At 45.7% G+C, this 14,229-nt stretch overlaps 1 protein-coding gene across 10 annotated transcripts in view; it reads right to left on the minus strand.

Moving 5' to 3' along the window:
* The window catches only part of MAP4 (microtubule associated protein 4), a 144,049-nt gene that overhangs the window by 113,118 nt on the left and 16,702 nt on the right, over positions 1-14,229 (minus strand). For all 10 annotated transcript variants that reach the window (XM_061997086.1, XM_061997089.1, XM_061997092.1 and 7 more), the window contains exon 2: positions 3,391-3,442. The gene's annotated coding sequence lies outside the window, so the exon portion shown is untranslated. The remainder of the gene's footprint in view (positions 1-3,390; positions 3,443-14,229) is intronic.

Consider the following 14,229-nt stretch of genomic DNA (forward strand, 5'->3'; position numbering starts at 1 on the left):
CCCTTTGACACAGGCAGTTTCCCTGCCAGAAAGGGACAGATAAGGGAACAAATCAATACTCCTTTTTCACTGTAGTACTGAACAAAACTCCTTTTTTTTCAGCTTGATTAAAATAAAGGGTTGTGCCCACATCACTGTAAGTAAAACCACGTGTGGCAAAGTGACACAGTAGCATTAGCTTCTTCCCAAGGGTTCTCTTACCTCAAGGGCTAAATCTTCTCAGTTCTGTTCTCAGCATTCTCAACCCAGAAGGTCAACACTCATACTTCTTCAGCCCTCTTTTAAAAGAGATGAGTGATAATGCACCAGCCCCTCCTCCAGCAAGCTGCAAAATGCTCGCCGAGGACAAGCAATCGCATTTGGTTTGCTATAGCACAGAGGCTGTGGAAGCTCTTCCTTATCTGCTTGCCTTACCTGATCAGAGTTCTCTGTAGGCAGAGCTCTGCTGCAGGAGGAGACCAGGGAGTCACACAGCAAGTAGCAGCAGCTTGCTCCTACCACAATTAGGTCAGCAGAGGCCCCAGTGATGTCATCTAGTTCATGCTCATCAATAAATACCTTATAAATACACCTAAAGGGTGGGTGTCAGGAGAATGGGGCCAGTCTTTACTCTGTGGTGGGCAGTGCCAGGACAAGGGGTAATGAGCACAGGCTGGAGCACAGGCAGTGCCCCTGGCCCAGCAGGAGAAAGTCTTTTGGTGCTGAGGTGAGGGAGCCCTGGCCCCGGCTGCCCAGGGAGGGTGAGGAGGCTCCTGCTCGGGAGGTTTCCAAACCCGCCTGGACACGTTCCTGTGCCCCCTGAGCCAGGGGAAGCCAGGGTTAGGCTGGATGAGCTCTGCAGGGCCTTTCCCACCCCCATCATTCTAATAAAATTGAGTCTCTACCTTCAGAGATATTGCAAAGCTGTGGAGCTGCAGGACATGGTGTAGTGGTGGCCGTGCTGAGTGAACAGTTGGACTCAGGGGTCTTAAGAGTCTTTTCCATCGTAAACCATTCTGTGATTCTGTGTTTTGTCCCAGTTACAGCAGTTATACAAAACACACAAATTAATACTGCACATAGTGTTTCAGAAGTAGTTTCTCCCCACCTACACACATGTAACCAACGCAGTAACCACATGAAGCTCTAGGTGCCACAAGTGACTGTATCACTAGTTTAAGAAAGCAAGTAAGAGGAGCAAACATACAACTGTGCTTGGTCGAAGGAGCTCCAAACCAGAATAAGCAGGAAGAACCTGTTTATTCCTGAGTGACAATCTGAGATGAACAGGTTATTGCTGAGCAGAGAGCCCAAGATATCCCTCAATCAGGTCATCCAACAGGAACCAACCAGCCAGTGCCAGACTCACACAACCGCTTCCTCCGTCCCACCCACTCCCCCAGGCTCCTCCAGAGGATGCTGGGGAGGAAGTTGCCTTTATTCATCTAGGCAGTCCATGAGTATGGATTAAATGTTCCCGGATAAATTACTTCAGGAAGCATTTTTAGCTGCTGAATACAGTCTGTGGGAAACACCTGTTTGGTTTCCATGTCCTGAAACCAGGGAATAACAACTGTTGAGAGGTACAACTACATGTGTCCTTGGGACTCCAGGAGGCAGCTTGCACTGTAGCTCTCAGCTTTTGTATAACAGAGAAAAGAAAGGAGGAAAGGAAACATAGGAAGCCCACCTCCTTAGACAACTTGGGAGCTAACAACATGCAAATAAATTGAAGTCTGAAATCGATTCCAGACATCCAAGGAGCCTGGCAGACACTAAAACCACATTGGTCAAAGCTAAGTGAAGTGAAAAGGGAAGAAAAAAAGAAGTTCAAGATCAGAACATGTGGGAAGGGCACTCACATTCCTGTGCCATCTCTTCTGTGCAGCTGCACACAGCACTCACTCCCTGCAGAAGGTGACAGTCCACCTCCTCTGACCTCTTTAGCTGTATGGAGCGAAAAGCACGCACAGCGTTCTGGGCACCTCCCCTCCCTCCATCCCACCCAGATAAGCCATCTTCTTTGGCTTTTATTCAAATGGCTTTTAGAGAAGGACTTAGGATGGTTTGGCAGGCAGCCACAGCACACAGCATAAACAAGCAGTGATGTAGCTGTCCCTAACTGAGCCTGCTTCCAAGCACATTGTGGATGGATCCACGAGAGCATCAGCCAGATCAAAAACACAGGACTTTGTAACTATGATGTTATCTCTGCACCAGCCATTTGAGGGGACTGAAAAAAAAGGCATTTTAGCAATAATGTTATCCCACAACCACAGCAAAGTTTTAGGAGACATGAGAGGCTGCTGTCACTTCAAGACAGTTTTAGTAAATCACAGGAGATCCAGTCGGGGATGTTAAAACAAGCTGTAATTGACTCCTCTGCACTCTTTACAGCCAAGTACCATTGGGTGGTACTGGCAGGCTGACAACAGCTTAGTCATTTTTGTCCAAGTCTGTGCCCTGTGTTTCAGTGGTTTACATTTCAGACTACTTTAGGTTAAGGCAGAAGGAGGTACGAATTAGTGGAGTAAACATGCTGGTGCTGCTCCCAGGGCTTGAAACAAACAGGCAGCATTTCAGAACAACCCCTGTCAAGCTGATCAAACTGCCATATGGACAATACATGTGACCCTCAGTCCACACAAATATCATGAAGAAACGTTAATTCCTTGACTGAAGCACGTTGTGTGAGCACCTGCACCTCCAATACCCTCTGACTGCAGCCTGATGATAGGCTCTGGTGAAAGTGGACCTTTAAGGTGCCTTGCACACAGGAAGGCTGGGACAAGAAACTTGGATGACCCGCTGCTCCAAATTCCCAACAAATCAAATCAGACTTGGTTTTCCTTAGCCTACTTTGCCCATTTTAATCTTTTGTAGTCCTCTTACTCTGATAAAAAGATTTGAATGACCAAGTTAAACAAGATGCCTGCCCTCTGCAGCAAACAAAAACAAGAAAGGAAGGTTCAGCTGCCCAGAAGGGGCATCCCTTGAGTCACACACCAGCCCTGCTGCCTTGAACACATCTGCAGGGGGATGTCAGAAACCTTAATAAATGCCCAAAAGGAAGGATTAAAAGAGAGTAGGAAATAAAGTGTTTTAACAAAGAGGAGGGTATTTCAGATATGTTTATTCTGCAGGAATCCCAGCTGTGGAACGGTGTGTATAATACCTTTTAGAGAGGCAGACACTCCCAGACACATTTAAGACTCCTCTCATCATAGCCAGGCATGTCTGCTGTGCCAAGCTTTGCTGCTGAACTTCTGTCAGACGATGACATTTCCCAACTCTGCATGGTAGCTGTGCTGCCCAGAACAGATGATGTTTCAGTGTGTACACGGAGCTGTTATCAAAACATCGCTTTTAGTTAAGGCTTTAGCGTTGTGTTATTAGAGAAGTACCACATACCTCAAGAGCAGATGATCCCTTGAGCAGGTCCTTCAGTCCTCAAACTGCTTATCTGCAAAACACAATGCATGCACACTTCAGAGGAAGCCATTTGATGACAGAGTACTTAGATTTAAGTTAACCAAGGGTGGTTAGGAGAAGATTTGCATTACTCAAAACTAACTAAAACCTGAGAAATTTTGCTGCAGTCCCACTTCAGTCAGCCAGGCAGCTTGCTTTCATGTTTAGTGCTTTAATAATAGCTCCTCCACAGGAATATGACCTAGCTATTCCTATTTCACAACAAACACTTGCTCAAACTGTTAAGGATATATCATGAAAATTACGAGCAACTTTTCCCTCGTTATAAATCTTAATAGGTTTTTACAAACAGATCATTAAAGCTGAAGTAATCCAAGATGATTAGGACATCCCTCCATTAAGCAGTATTTCAGGAGCTCATACAATGGCTTAAAAGCTCTCAAAGTCCTTGTGAGGCACACACCTCCACAGCCACCTGTGACAGACAGCTTTGAGTCACGAGTTCATTTTTATCTGAGACAAACAGAGCTTAAAGAGGCCCCAAAACATCTGGGACCTGATTTATCAGTGAGTACTGTGCAGAGCCACTGTGCAAGGCTTTCATATGGCAGGGCTGTCACATTGAATTCAAGACATACAAGAAAGGAAAAGCAAAGCTCTTTTTCATTCAGTGAAGCCTAAACCACTCCCTATCAGTTTATGCACTTCCAAATTTCAGAGAGCAACAGCTCGCAATGGTACTGACATATCCACAAGCCCAAGCCTACAGTTCCTGCTGGACATGTTCCTCAACTAGAAAAGCATATGCTGCATTCTTTTAACATCTACATTAATGATACCTGGATTAAGAGTTGAAGGAGATCCAGCTATTAAAAAGACAGAAATAAAGAATGCAGGAGCTGCATTTCAGTTGCCCACAGAGGTTATTTTGTGTACGTTTGCCATTATTTCAGTGAAGCTGTACCCACCAGATTCCCCAGGGCTGGGTGTTCCTAAATTCTTCTACACAGTATTTTACAGTTTATTCAAAATGTTTCTTTACTGTGGGAACACATGCTACCAAAGCAATACTCTATCAAAATAATACTCCTTGCACACAGTGCTCCACAGCAGAGAATATCAACTAAGCCAAACCGAGTCAGTGCAGTATTACAATCCACGTGGAGAAAGGTCCAACTTGTTCTTCACCACATCAAGTAACCAAGCCAGTCTCACAAGAAAATATCATCTCAGTACCTGCCTATTAATGCAAAGGCATCGAGAAACACTGATGTTTGCTCCTCTCCCTACAGATGAACGTTTCACGTGACATGGAAGTAAAATGCCAGAGCTTACGGTTAAATGAGAAGACAGCCCAGTGAAGAGAGTGTCATTTCAGCTTTAGGAAGGAGTAAAACACCCAGGAGTGAGGAAAACCTTCTCAAAGAGCCCAGTTCCCTTCAGAAGGGATGGAGAGTTGCTTAGTTAATTAAGGAATGGAGAAATATCTTGCATATGATTCAGATACACAAGCTTTTGCTCTCCCTCCCGACACCAGAAGGAAACTGCTAATGCACATCATAAACCCACATCTTCTTTTTCCACATCATTACTTGCAGTTTAGCCACCTTGTTATAAATTGAGGCATCAAGGTCATCCTCCCCAGCTACTTCCAACTGGTCAACACCCAGATGACATCCAAAGGCATCAACAAGCCCTGAACAGCCTGCTCTGTTTAAGTTCGTCCCACATCAGTTGCTGCGATGCACCAGGTTATTACACTCCCACACATGATACTCCAAATCTCTGCACTGAAAAACAGACAACTTTACCTTGCTTTTCAAGGAAAAAAAAAAAGAAGAAGAAAACAACCACACAGCCTTATCTTGTGTAGCAGAACACTAAAAGCATTAGCTCCTTTGATACTGCTGGGCATCACCACTCCATCTCAAACCCAAGAGTGGTCTATCAACCACGGTCCTGGTAACAGTGAAGTAAAATCCACCACAGCTTGCTGGTCTGGGCTAAAACACTTCTGCTTTCAGTAAACCTCCATCTCTAGTTGCTCTTTAAATAGGCCCCAAAGGAAAGAATTCTTCTATCCAACCAAGGTGGTCAGAACTACCCACAGTTGTGATGACTGCTTTCTCGCTGAAGTGCGGCTGTCCCTGCCTGCCAGGCAGCAATGCTACACACTCTTTCTCACCTCAGATTGACAGATTTACTGCAATCTCAGGTATGGCTGCAGAGATGTTTTTATGTGCTACGTCTCCCAGTAGCCTAGGATACATTTTACCTTGTCCCCTTGCATAATACATTGAGGAAGACTTCAACACGAAAAAGCAGCATGAAAGAGAGTCATCTTTCACCTCCTGTGTTCCATGACTGGCCAGAATTGGTTTCCAGTTTGCAGAACTACTTCTGAGAACTATACTAATGTGAAGAAATACCCATCTGTCCGTTGCCACCCTGACTCCAAGTTCGCAGCTTTATTTCTCCCCAACGCAATTTCTATGGCAGCGGCACAATGGAGGAAAAGCAGTCTCTGATTTCATTTGCATCCCACACCACACCCTCTTCATTTTTATCTTTCCTGCACTATCAGAAAACAGCTCATGCCTAGTATGCATACTGTCCCATCGTGTTTGTTAGCCCAGTAATATCCAGTTTCAGGTCCTGCACCAGTAGTTCTTGTTCCTCAGCTCTTCTGGTTCCTAAGCTCCTTGTACTTTTGTTACCAAATATTTCAATGGCTTCTCTAACCTCATCTATCTTTTTCCACACCGGCTTCCCCCCCATCACCTGAACTGCCTGCATCCCATTAGATTCTGTTTCCTACCCAGTCTCTTACCTTCAGTTTCTTTCCGACCTTAGAGTTCCCCAAATCTACCTCATCTCTAACACAACAGTTACTCTGAGGAGCTCCAAAAGCATATCTATGTAATTCAGGGCAAACATCAACAATTCATTTATGCTTTTTATAATTTGGAAGGCTCTTCCTACTTTTTAGTAGCAACTCCTCTTCTCTACCAGTTTCCAGTGGCAGCCCTTTGAGGACGGTGAAGACTAAGAACTTTCCTTGGTGCATGAGAAAAGCATACAAAAAGGACATAAGAAAGTGACTCCCCTACATCCCCCTCACCAGGATCAGTCTTTAATTCCAATAACTTAGCACTTTCTGTATGAACAGTGCTCGTCCTGAGCTGCAGTTCTGTTGTGGTACTGCCAAAGAGAGAGACACTAGAGCAAACCTCCAGTTCTGTTCAAGATTATCAGTCTTACCCCACCTAAATGGAATGCACTTCAGAGCAATTTGGTTTCTAACAGAAAGAATGTGCCACTCATCATATCAGGTGCCCTTACAGGCTCCCTCAACTTCTCTAAACCAGCAACACTCTCTGTTTTCTCATCCCCATATCCTTAAGATTGTGCTCCCCATACCCTGGGAGAGAAGGGCACTTGATGTTCTAGCTTCCTGTTTCCTCACCCTTTATACTTTGTCTCTAGATAAACAGCTTCCTTTAAATAGCTCCTCATCTTAAATATGCATGGTCCACAAAGATCACTTGATATGAAAAGCTAAGAGGGATGGCAGGCATTGCAGCTACAGCATTCCACATGCAAAGCAGTGTCAGGTTGTTGAATACCACGGGTTCAAATGCAAAGTCTTGGAAACCCTGAGCTATATATACATGGTGGCTATGAAACGTGGAGATTAAGGCATCTCAGGTTTTCCTCCCAGTCCTTTCCTAAAGGAATAATGCTACCAGCAAATTAACTACAGGAACTCGACACGGGGAAAATCGACAGCTCCTTGCCTCTACCTGAACACACCAAGATCCTAAACCAAGAGTTTATTCAAGACTATATGATGGGGTTTTTTTCTTCACAGATACCATTGCCACGTAGTCAATGAATTCTGGTTCTCACACTTGCATGAGGCATCTCAGATAAAACTCACAGTATTTGAAAGAGATTGTTTTTAGAGCTAATTCTAGGCTTTTGAGGAGAGCGTCTCCCGAGACATAAAGCAAGCACTGAAGTTAGGCAGAGAGTCTACAAGATGTAGTTTCACTCAACTCTAAGGGTGAATAATCATGTAGGGAAACATTAATGAACAGCAAGTCAGACTTCCAGAGTCATCACATGATCCTTACTACTTGGAGAAAGAGATCATGCTATGCAATCGTTGGTAGCACATGGAAGACTAAAAGTCTTCCACTGCAAAGCAAGTAGATGCCCTTCCCCAATACCCCCATGTAATCCTCATTGAAGAGGACAGCCTTTAGCAAACAGGCTTCTGGAGCAATTCAGGCTGACAAAGTTAAAAACCAGTGAGGTTCACACAGTGCGACAGTAAATGAGCAGCTGCACAAGGGAGCTCATTTGATAGCACAGTGGATTTCCGTATGTCAAGAGAAATTTGACTAAAGAAACAACAGGCAGCGAGTCCACAAAGTGGCAGAGTGACTCACAGATTGCCAAATCACCAGTGCCAAGGACCAACCAAGGAGCTTCCAGAATGATCCCAAAAGGCTGGATAGTGCAGGGAATGGTAATTACCAGGTAAGCTCTGTCTGCCTTAGGTTAGTGAGCATCCAACCAAGAGCATGGGCAGGGTGAGAGTACTCAGCTGAGTATCGAGTATGTGTGACAAGGCTGAAAAAATACAGAGGAAGGTGATTCTTTGACAGAAATGATCTCTTCTGATGTGTGTGAACAGAAAAAACCTTGACACAGACACACACAGAGACACACACATACACTCCCCAGATCCACAAAAAGGAAACAAAACACCAAAACCAGGGTAGAAATGCCCTTGGTGAGAAACCACGAAGCGCACTCCTCAGTGGGAGCTCAGTGCAAAAAGAAAGCGATTCCAGCAGCCCAAACTGACTCTTTTCACAGTTGACAAACTCTGCTGCTAACATGACTACATTAGCTAAAATTAGCTGTCACAGTTGCATTCCCAGCAGCACCTCCAGCTTCCCGTGTGGATGAGCAGCTCTGGTGAAAGCAGTTCTGATTTGGCTTCGGAGCTTGCAAATGGAAGGAGAACAGCGATTTCTGACCCATCCCTTCCGTGAGCACCGATGCATAACAAAAGCTGTCTTTCACATTCCAGTTTCATCCTCTTCTAAAATACTTATTGTTTGGAACAATGCATTGAACGGTGAGCCTTCAGCCTAGCAAAATCATCTCTAAAAATAAAGGTATTAAGAATTCAGGAACTGTTCCTGTGCTGTATCTAATCAACACACATCCACTGGCTCCTGTCATGCACTTTGTCAAAGCACATGCCCGCGCCCACACCTGGACACGTTATCCAACAACCTGCCGTCTTCTGGGATGGTACAGACCACAGAGGCATTCCTAATGACTGGAGATGTTACCAAGATTCATCAAGTAAAGATTCAGCTGCATGCACACTAGAAAAAGGAGCAAGAAGAACCTAAGTCTTGAACGTTGACCGAAATGGGAACAAACTTCAGTTACAGCTAATCGCACCCGCAGCTCCTCCCGTGGCTGTTTTGCCTTCACTGGGGCTGAACACTAATAATCACTTGATGAGGATCAAGAGAAAAATAAGCTCTCATTATTCAAATTTTGCTTATACTCTAATGAAAGGCTGCTAAACTGACTGTGCTTCCTGCAGTCACCAAGGAGCACAAAGGCTACCTCCACGCTAGGAGCACCAAAATGAAGCAGAAGACACGCTGGCAGCCTGACCAGCACCCTGGGTTCAAAGCTCTGAAAGTACCTGTTATTCAGTTAAACCATAAGATTTGTCCATCCAAAAGGTCATTTACAGAGACCAAATTCTCATGCCAGAGGTGGTCTAAATAAACACCAGTATCTGAGCAAGGCAGTTTGACTGTTTCACAACCAGGGTGAAGCATTTAAGATGTTCAGGAACAGTTAAGAGGAACTGAACTAGGCTTTAACCAGGCCCTGATTCAGTCACAGCATCACTCCATAAGGTGAGACTGTAAGGTGAATCCACTCAACAACAAATTCAGCACCTCCTTTGTCTCCAGTGATATGTTTTATCAGCTGCATGTTCTTTATAGACACAGTTCTGTGAGTGGTTTTGGCTTAAGGTCATACACTTCCCGTAAGAAACATCAGGACAGAGGTTCCATGATGGCTCTGTATTCCATTTACCATCCTCATTGCACTTTCAGACATAACAGGCAACAATATTCTCAAGGGACAGAGATGCTGCTCCCTTGCAGATACAATGGGCCATCAAAAGAGATGTGTCTGCCTTCTCAGGGCAGAATGGCAGCAAGGCAAAGGGAGAACTATGGGAATAAATACATCCACTGCTACTGAACTGCTAGAAATCTGGGTGTTTTCCCGCTTATTTTTGTGGAACCCACTCCTGAAGACAGAAGCTTCTTGACAGGAAATTCTATCCTCCCTCAGCCAGTATCTATTCCCACTGCACACTCGAGCTGCACAGGTTGGTTTGCAGAGCCTCACGTCTCTGTTACAGACACTGGAGACGGAGGGGAGCAGGATGGCTCTGGAGGGTATCAACAGCAGGATGGGTGTCAGGACAGCCAGATAAGACCTGATTAGAAACACCTAACACTCCTCATTAGCCACAGGTGAATGAGCTCCTCTATTAAAAAGGGTAGATGGAAATGATAATTCCCTTTGTTTCTAACACTTCAGTCCACACCAAAATTGAAGAGTTACAGATTACAAACACTAAAGAAGTGGGATTTTGCTTTTACATTTGCCATGTACCGATTTTGAGCCTGTTATTCAGCCAAGAATGATCCAGCAGATGCATCAGCAGCTCCTGTTACACAGAGACAGTGCAGCTTTGGTGGTTTTTTTAATGATGCAAGACAGTAATGCAAGCAGTACACCAAGCAATCCATCCCAGAAATAAACAGTAATCTTGATTTCCATCACACAACATCAGCAGATATCGAGTCCCTGCATCATCAGGAGATGGCTCTCAGCATTCTCAAGAGCCAAAACAATAAGGATCAAAAAGAGGAAGGCACAAAACCCCCCATTTAAACCCAGTGCACAGACATGCAATTGTTGCTACTCCAGCACTAGAAATCATGGAGCTTCTCTACCTGCTCTTCTGGAATCTGCTACTCCTACACCAGCTGCTGCTTTGCACATCTGCAGGACAAGTGTCACATCTGCAGGACAAGTGTCACCCATCTCCTGTCCATGGAGAGGATCAGCTGGCAGGAACCACAGTGTACTCTGCAACAGTGCAACTGAAGCAGCACATTACCTTTGTGAGTACAAAGTTAAAACTGTTGAAGGCTTAAGTGTCCAATCTTGTTACTTCAGTGAAGAATTACAGAACCTCACTGTAGTTCTATAGCACGTGAAAGCAATCTGCAGTCAGCTGCAAGGAGCACCATGAGAGAACCCTGGCAGGGACTTTCTGTTGTTGGGTTGGGGTTTTCCTCCCCTCCTTCAAGCTAAAAGCCTTCCCAGCTATAGCACAGAGACTACAGACTTTACTTAGCACCAAAACACTTGCTCCTAGTCTAGAGGGCATCCTCTAACAGAAAAGTTAGTGACATGCAAAATCGCATACAGATCTGATATAAAGTGTTATAACCAATTAAAAGCAAAACCATTTGCAATATGACTCTATTCCAGAAGTTTCTGAGGTTGCCCAAAAGCTTTACTTGGAGATTGGCAACAATTAAGCAGTGTCTGTGTCCCGAGATCGGGGAATTCCTGAAATGGTGAACTCCTGGTTATCCACAGACTCTGTCAGGACCTTCCTGAGATCACAGCCGGGCACAAGCCACCTATGGAACATCCCACACTCTCCTAGTTAATTCAGGAGAAGCCTTAAATGATCATTTCACCTCCTCACTGCAGGGATGACGCCAAACACCTGACTAACCCAGCCGAGCGAGAGCTGGCACCTCAGGTTAGGTGGAACGAAGGTGGTCAGACAGCTCTGAGTAGTCTCCAGCAGCCAGCACCAACCTCCACCCCTCACAGACACAAGCACTCAGGCACTGAGAGGGTACAGGGGAACCAAAGAAACCAACAATTCTCCCATTATTTATCACACAGCACCACCATCTAAGCCTTGCAGCTAAAATCAGAGCAACCAAGAATGGATTTGTTCTGTAAGGTGTAAGCAGAAAGCGATACCCATACCTGGTGAAAGGGGAGAAGGGGAGATAAAGGTCAGAACAGTGTAGCCAGATAGGGTTAAGATCATTAACACTGAGTTATTGCCTTTTACCTTGCATATCACATTGCCAAGGGATAAAGAAGCCCATCTTACCCAAGCTGTGGGGGCTTTCCATAAGTCTTAAGACCCTGAGGAGATGTAAAAAAACCAGAGGTCCTGCCATAAAGAAGACTGGATCCAATTTAGAAGGAAAAAAACAACCAAACAAAAAACAAACAACAAAAAGGGTCAAGCTGTTAAAAGTTCCCTTTTTTCCTTTTTACACAGGAGCTGAAAAAGCAATCAGTTAGAATAAGATTCGATGCCATTTTCCAAACAGATTAAACATTTGGTATGAGCTGAAACACGTTCACACGTTCTGCACCAAAAACATGTCTTTTTGGCTCTTCAATCACAATCCTTCAAATTCAAGACAAAAGTGACTGGCCTTGAAATGACCTGATAAATCCTTCAGATGTTTATTGACAGCTGTAGGAGAGCAACTAACGTTTCTACAGAAATGTTCCTAAAGCTAACAGAAAACTACCTGGGACAGAGGAGGAACGTTAATTTCTCATTATGCAACCACATCCAAAAACAGATTTGTTCAATTCAGCGTGAAAAAAGTGTGCTGGAGCCTTAGCACCCAACATCAGATGATGACAGGTTACAACAAGGTGCAGACAGCTGCATTAAACCAGAACACACCAGCAAATTGTTTCAAGATCTGAGACATGATACACAACGGTGTGTTTGACACAGGCAGGCTCTTAAATCACAGTCACAGAATGGTGGGGTGGGCAGGACCCTGCAGAGCTCACCCAGCCCAGCCCCTGCTACAGCAGGTTCCCCTCGCTCAGGGAGCACAGGAACGTGTCCAGGTGGGGTTGGAAACCTCCCAAGAAGGAGTCTCCACACCCTCCCTGGGCATCATGTGCCAGGGCTCCCTCACCTCAGCACCAAAGCTTTTTCCTTGTGTTTCAGTGGAACCTTTTGTGTTTGTGTTCCCCAGATGCCCTGCAGAAGACGGCACAGAGCAGAGCACCGAGCGTGAGGCCATTCATCCAACACTCACCCCACTCTGCCCCAAGACCCCAGATGCTTTGCTAAACATGGTATTTCATTTTTATTAACCTATGGCAGCAGTGGTCATGGCAAAGCTAGCCAGAGGGGTGGAGGACATGAGACTCGTGCACTTCTATTTTGCTGCACTTTGGCGAATTGCTGCTCAGTTGCAGTGACTGCATGGAAAGGAACTGTAGGGAGGAGGGAAAAAAGTGAGAGACACTCAGCATCCTGGCAGATTCCTTCCCCACAGACCTTATTCTATTTTGGTGAAGGCATTGTGGTATTAGTTTGTCTGTGTTATCACAACAAGGATGCCCTGAACAAAGGGAGCTTGGGGGAACTGCTTTCTGATACTCATTCTGTGCTTATCAAGGGAAGTGGATTCTGCTCTGAGGCTGTAGCCAGCTTGGCAGCAGCTTCCCCATCAACACTGAAAGCCTTACACCACCCATTACTTTACATCACAATCAAGTAAATCACTGCACAGATGTACTGCCTTTAAAAAGATCCCAAACCATGTCTTCAGAAATCAAAAGCCAAATGAATAAAAGCAGCACTGTGCTATGGCTGAATGAAATGAAGCCCTTGTGAAAATGCTTCAGATGTACCAATAACACTGCTTTCCAGCACTACACTTAACGAATGAAGAAAGCTCTGCAGAGCCACAACATGCACAAGAGGGAGATGCTAGAGGGAGAACATGCTCACGTACTCGGCGTGTCATTTATGAAGCACAGCCCCAACTGAGCAGCAAAGCAATCCCAGGAGCTGCTCCAGTGCCAAAGGAGAAGTAACTTTCTAATGAAATCCCTTCCCTCCTCCATACAGAGGCCTTGAATCCAGTTCCCAGCATTCCTAAAGCTTTCAGGTGTGTTCTCCAACGTGGGTCCTTCCCATGGGCTGCAGTTCTTTACAAACTGCTCCCACACGAGTCCCTTCCATGGAGTGCAGTCCTTCAGGAACAGACTGCTCCAGAGTGGGTCACCCACAGCTCCACAGGTCCTGCCAGGAGCCTGCTCCAGCAAGGGATTCCCACAGGGTCACAGCTTCCTACCCCATGGCCTCCACGGCTGCAGGGGCAGAGTCTCACCGTGAATCTCTGCTCCAGCGCCTGGAACACCTCCTCCCCCTCCTTCACTGACCTTGGTGACTGCACAGTTATTTTTCTCTCGTATTCTCACTCCTCTCTTCAGCTGCTGTTGCACAGTAACCTTTTCCTCCTCTTGAATCTGTTATCCCAGAGGCACTACCACCTTCACTGATGGGCTGAGCCCTGGCCAGCAGCAGGTCCACGTTGGAGCTGGTGGCACTGGCTCTATTGGGCACTGCCTCTATAGCAGCTTCCCACAGAAGCCCTCCATCCCTGTAGCCTCCCCTCGCTACCAAACCTGGCTATTCAAAGCCAGCACAGCAGGTAAGTTACTGAGGGTGACAGTCCCAGGATGGCTGAGGGCTGCCCAGACACCAGGGGCAGTGACCCCATCACTCCCCTGCACCGAGATCGCTGGTCAGCTGCTTCTCAGACCAACTCACTAAGCAAACCAGAAAACCCTGTCAGCTTCTTGTGCAGGTTCTTACTGCAAAGAGCAAGGAGA

This window comes from Colius striatus, chromosome 5 (assembly GCF_028858725.1).
Source record: "Colius striatus isolate bColStr4 chromosome 5, bColStr4.1.hap1, whole genome shotgun sequence".
NCBI lineage: Eukaryota > Metazoa > Chordata > Aves > Coliiformes > Coliidae > Colius > Colius striatus.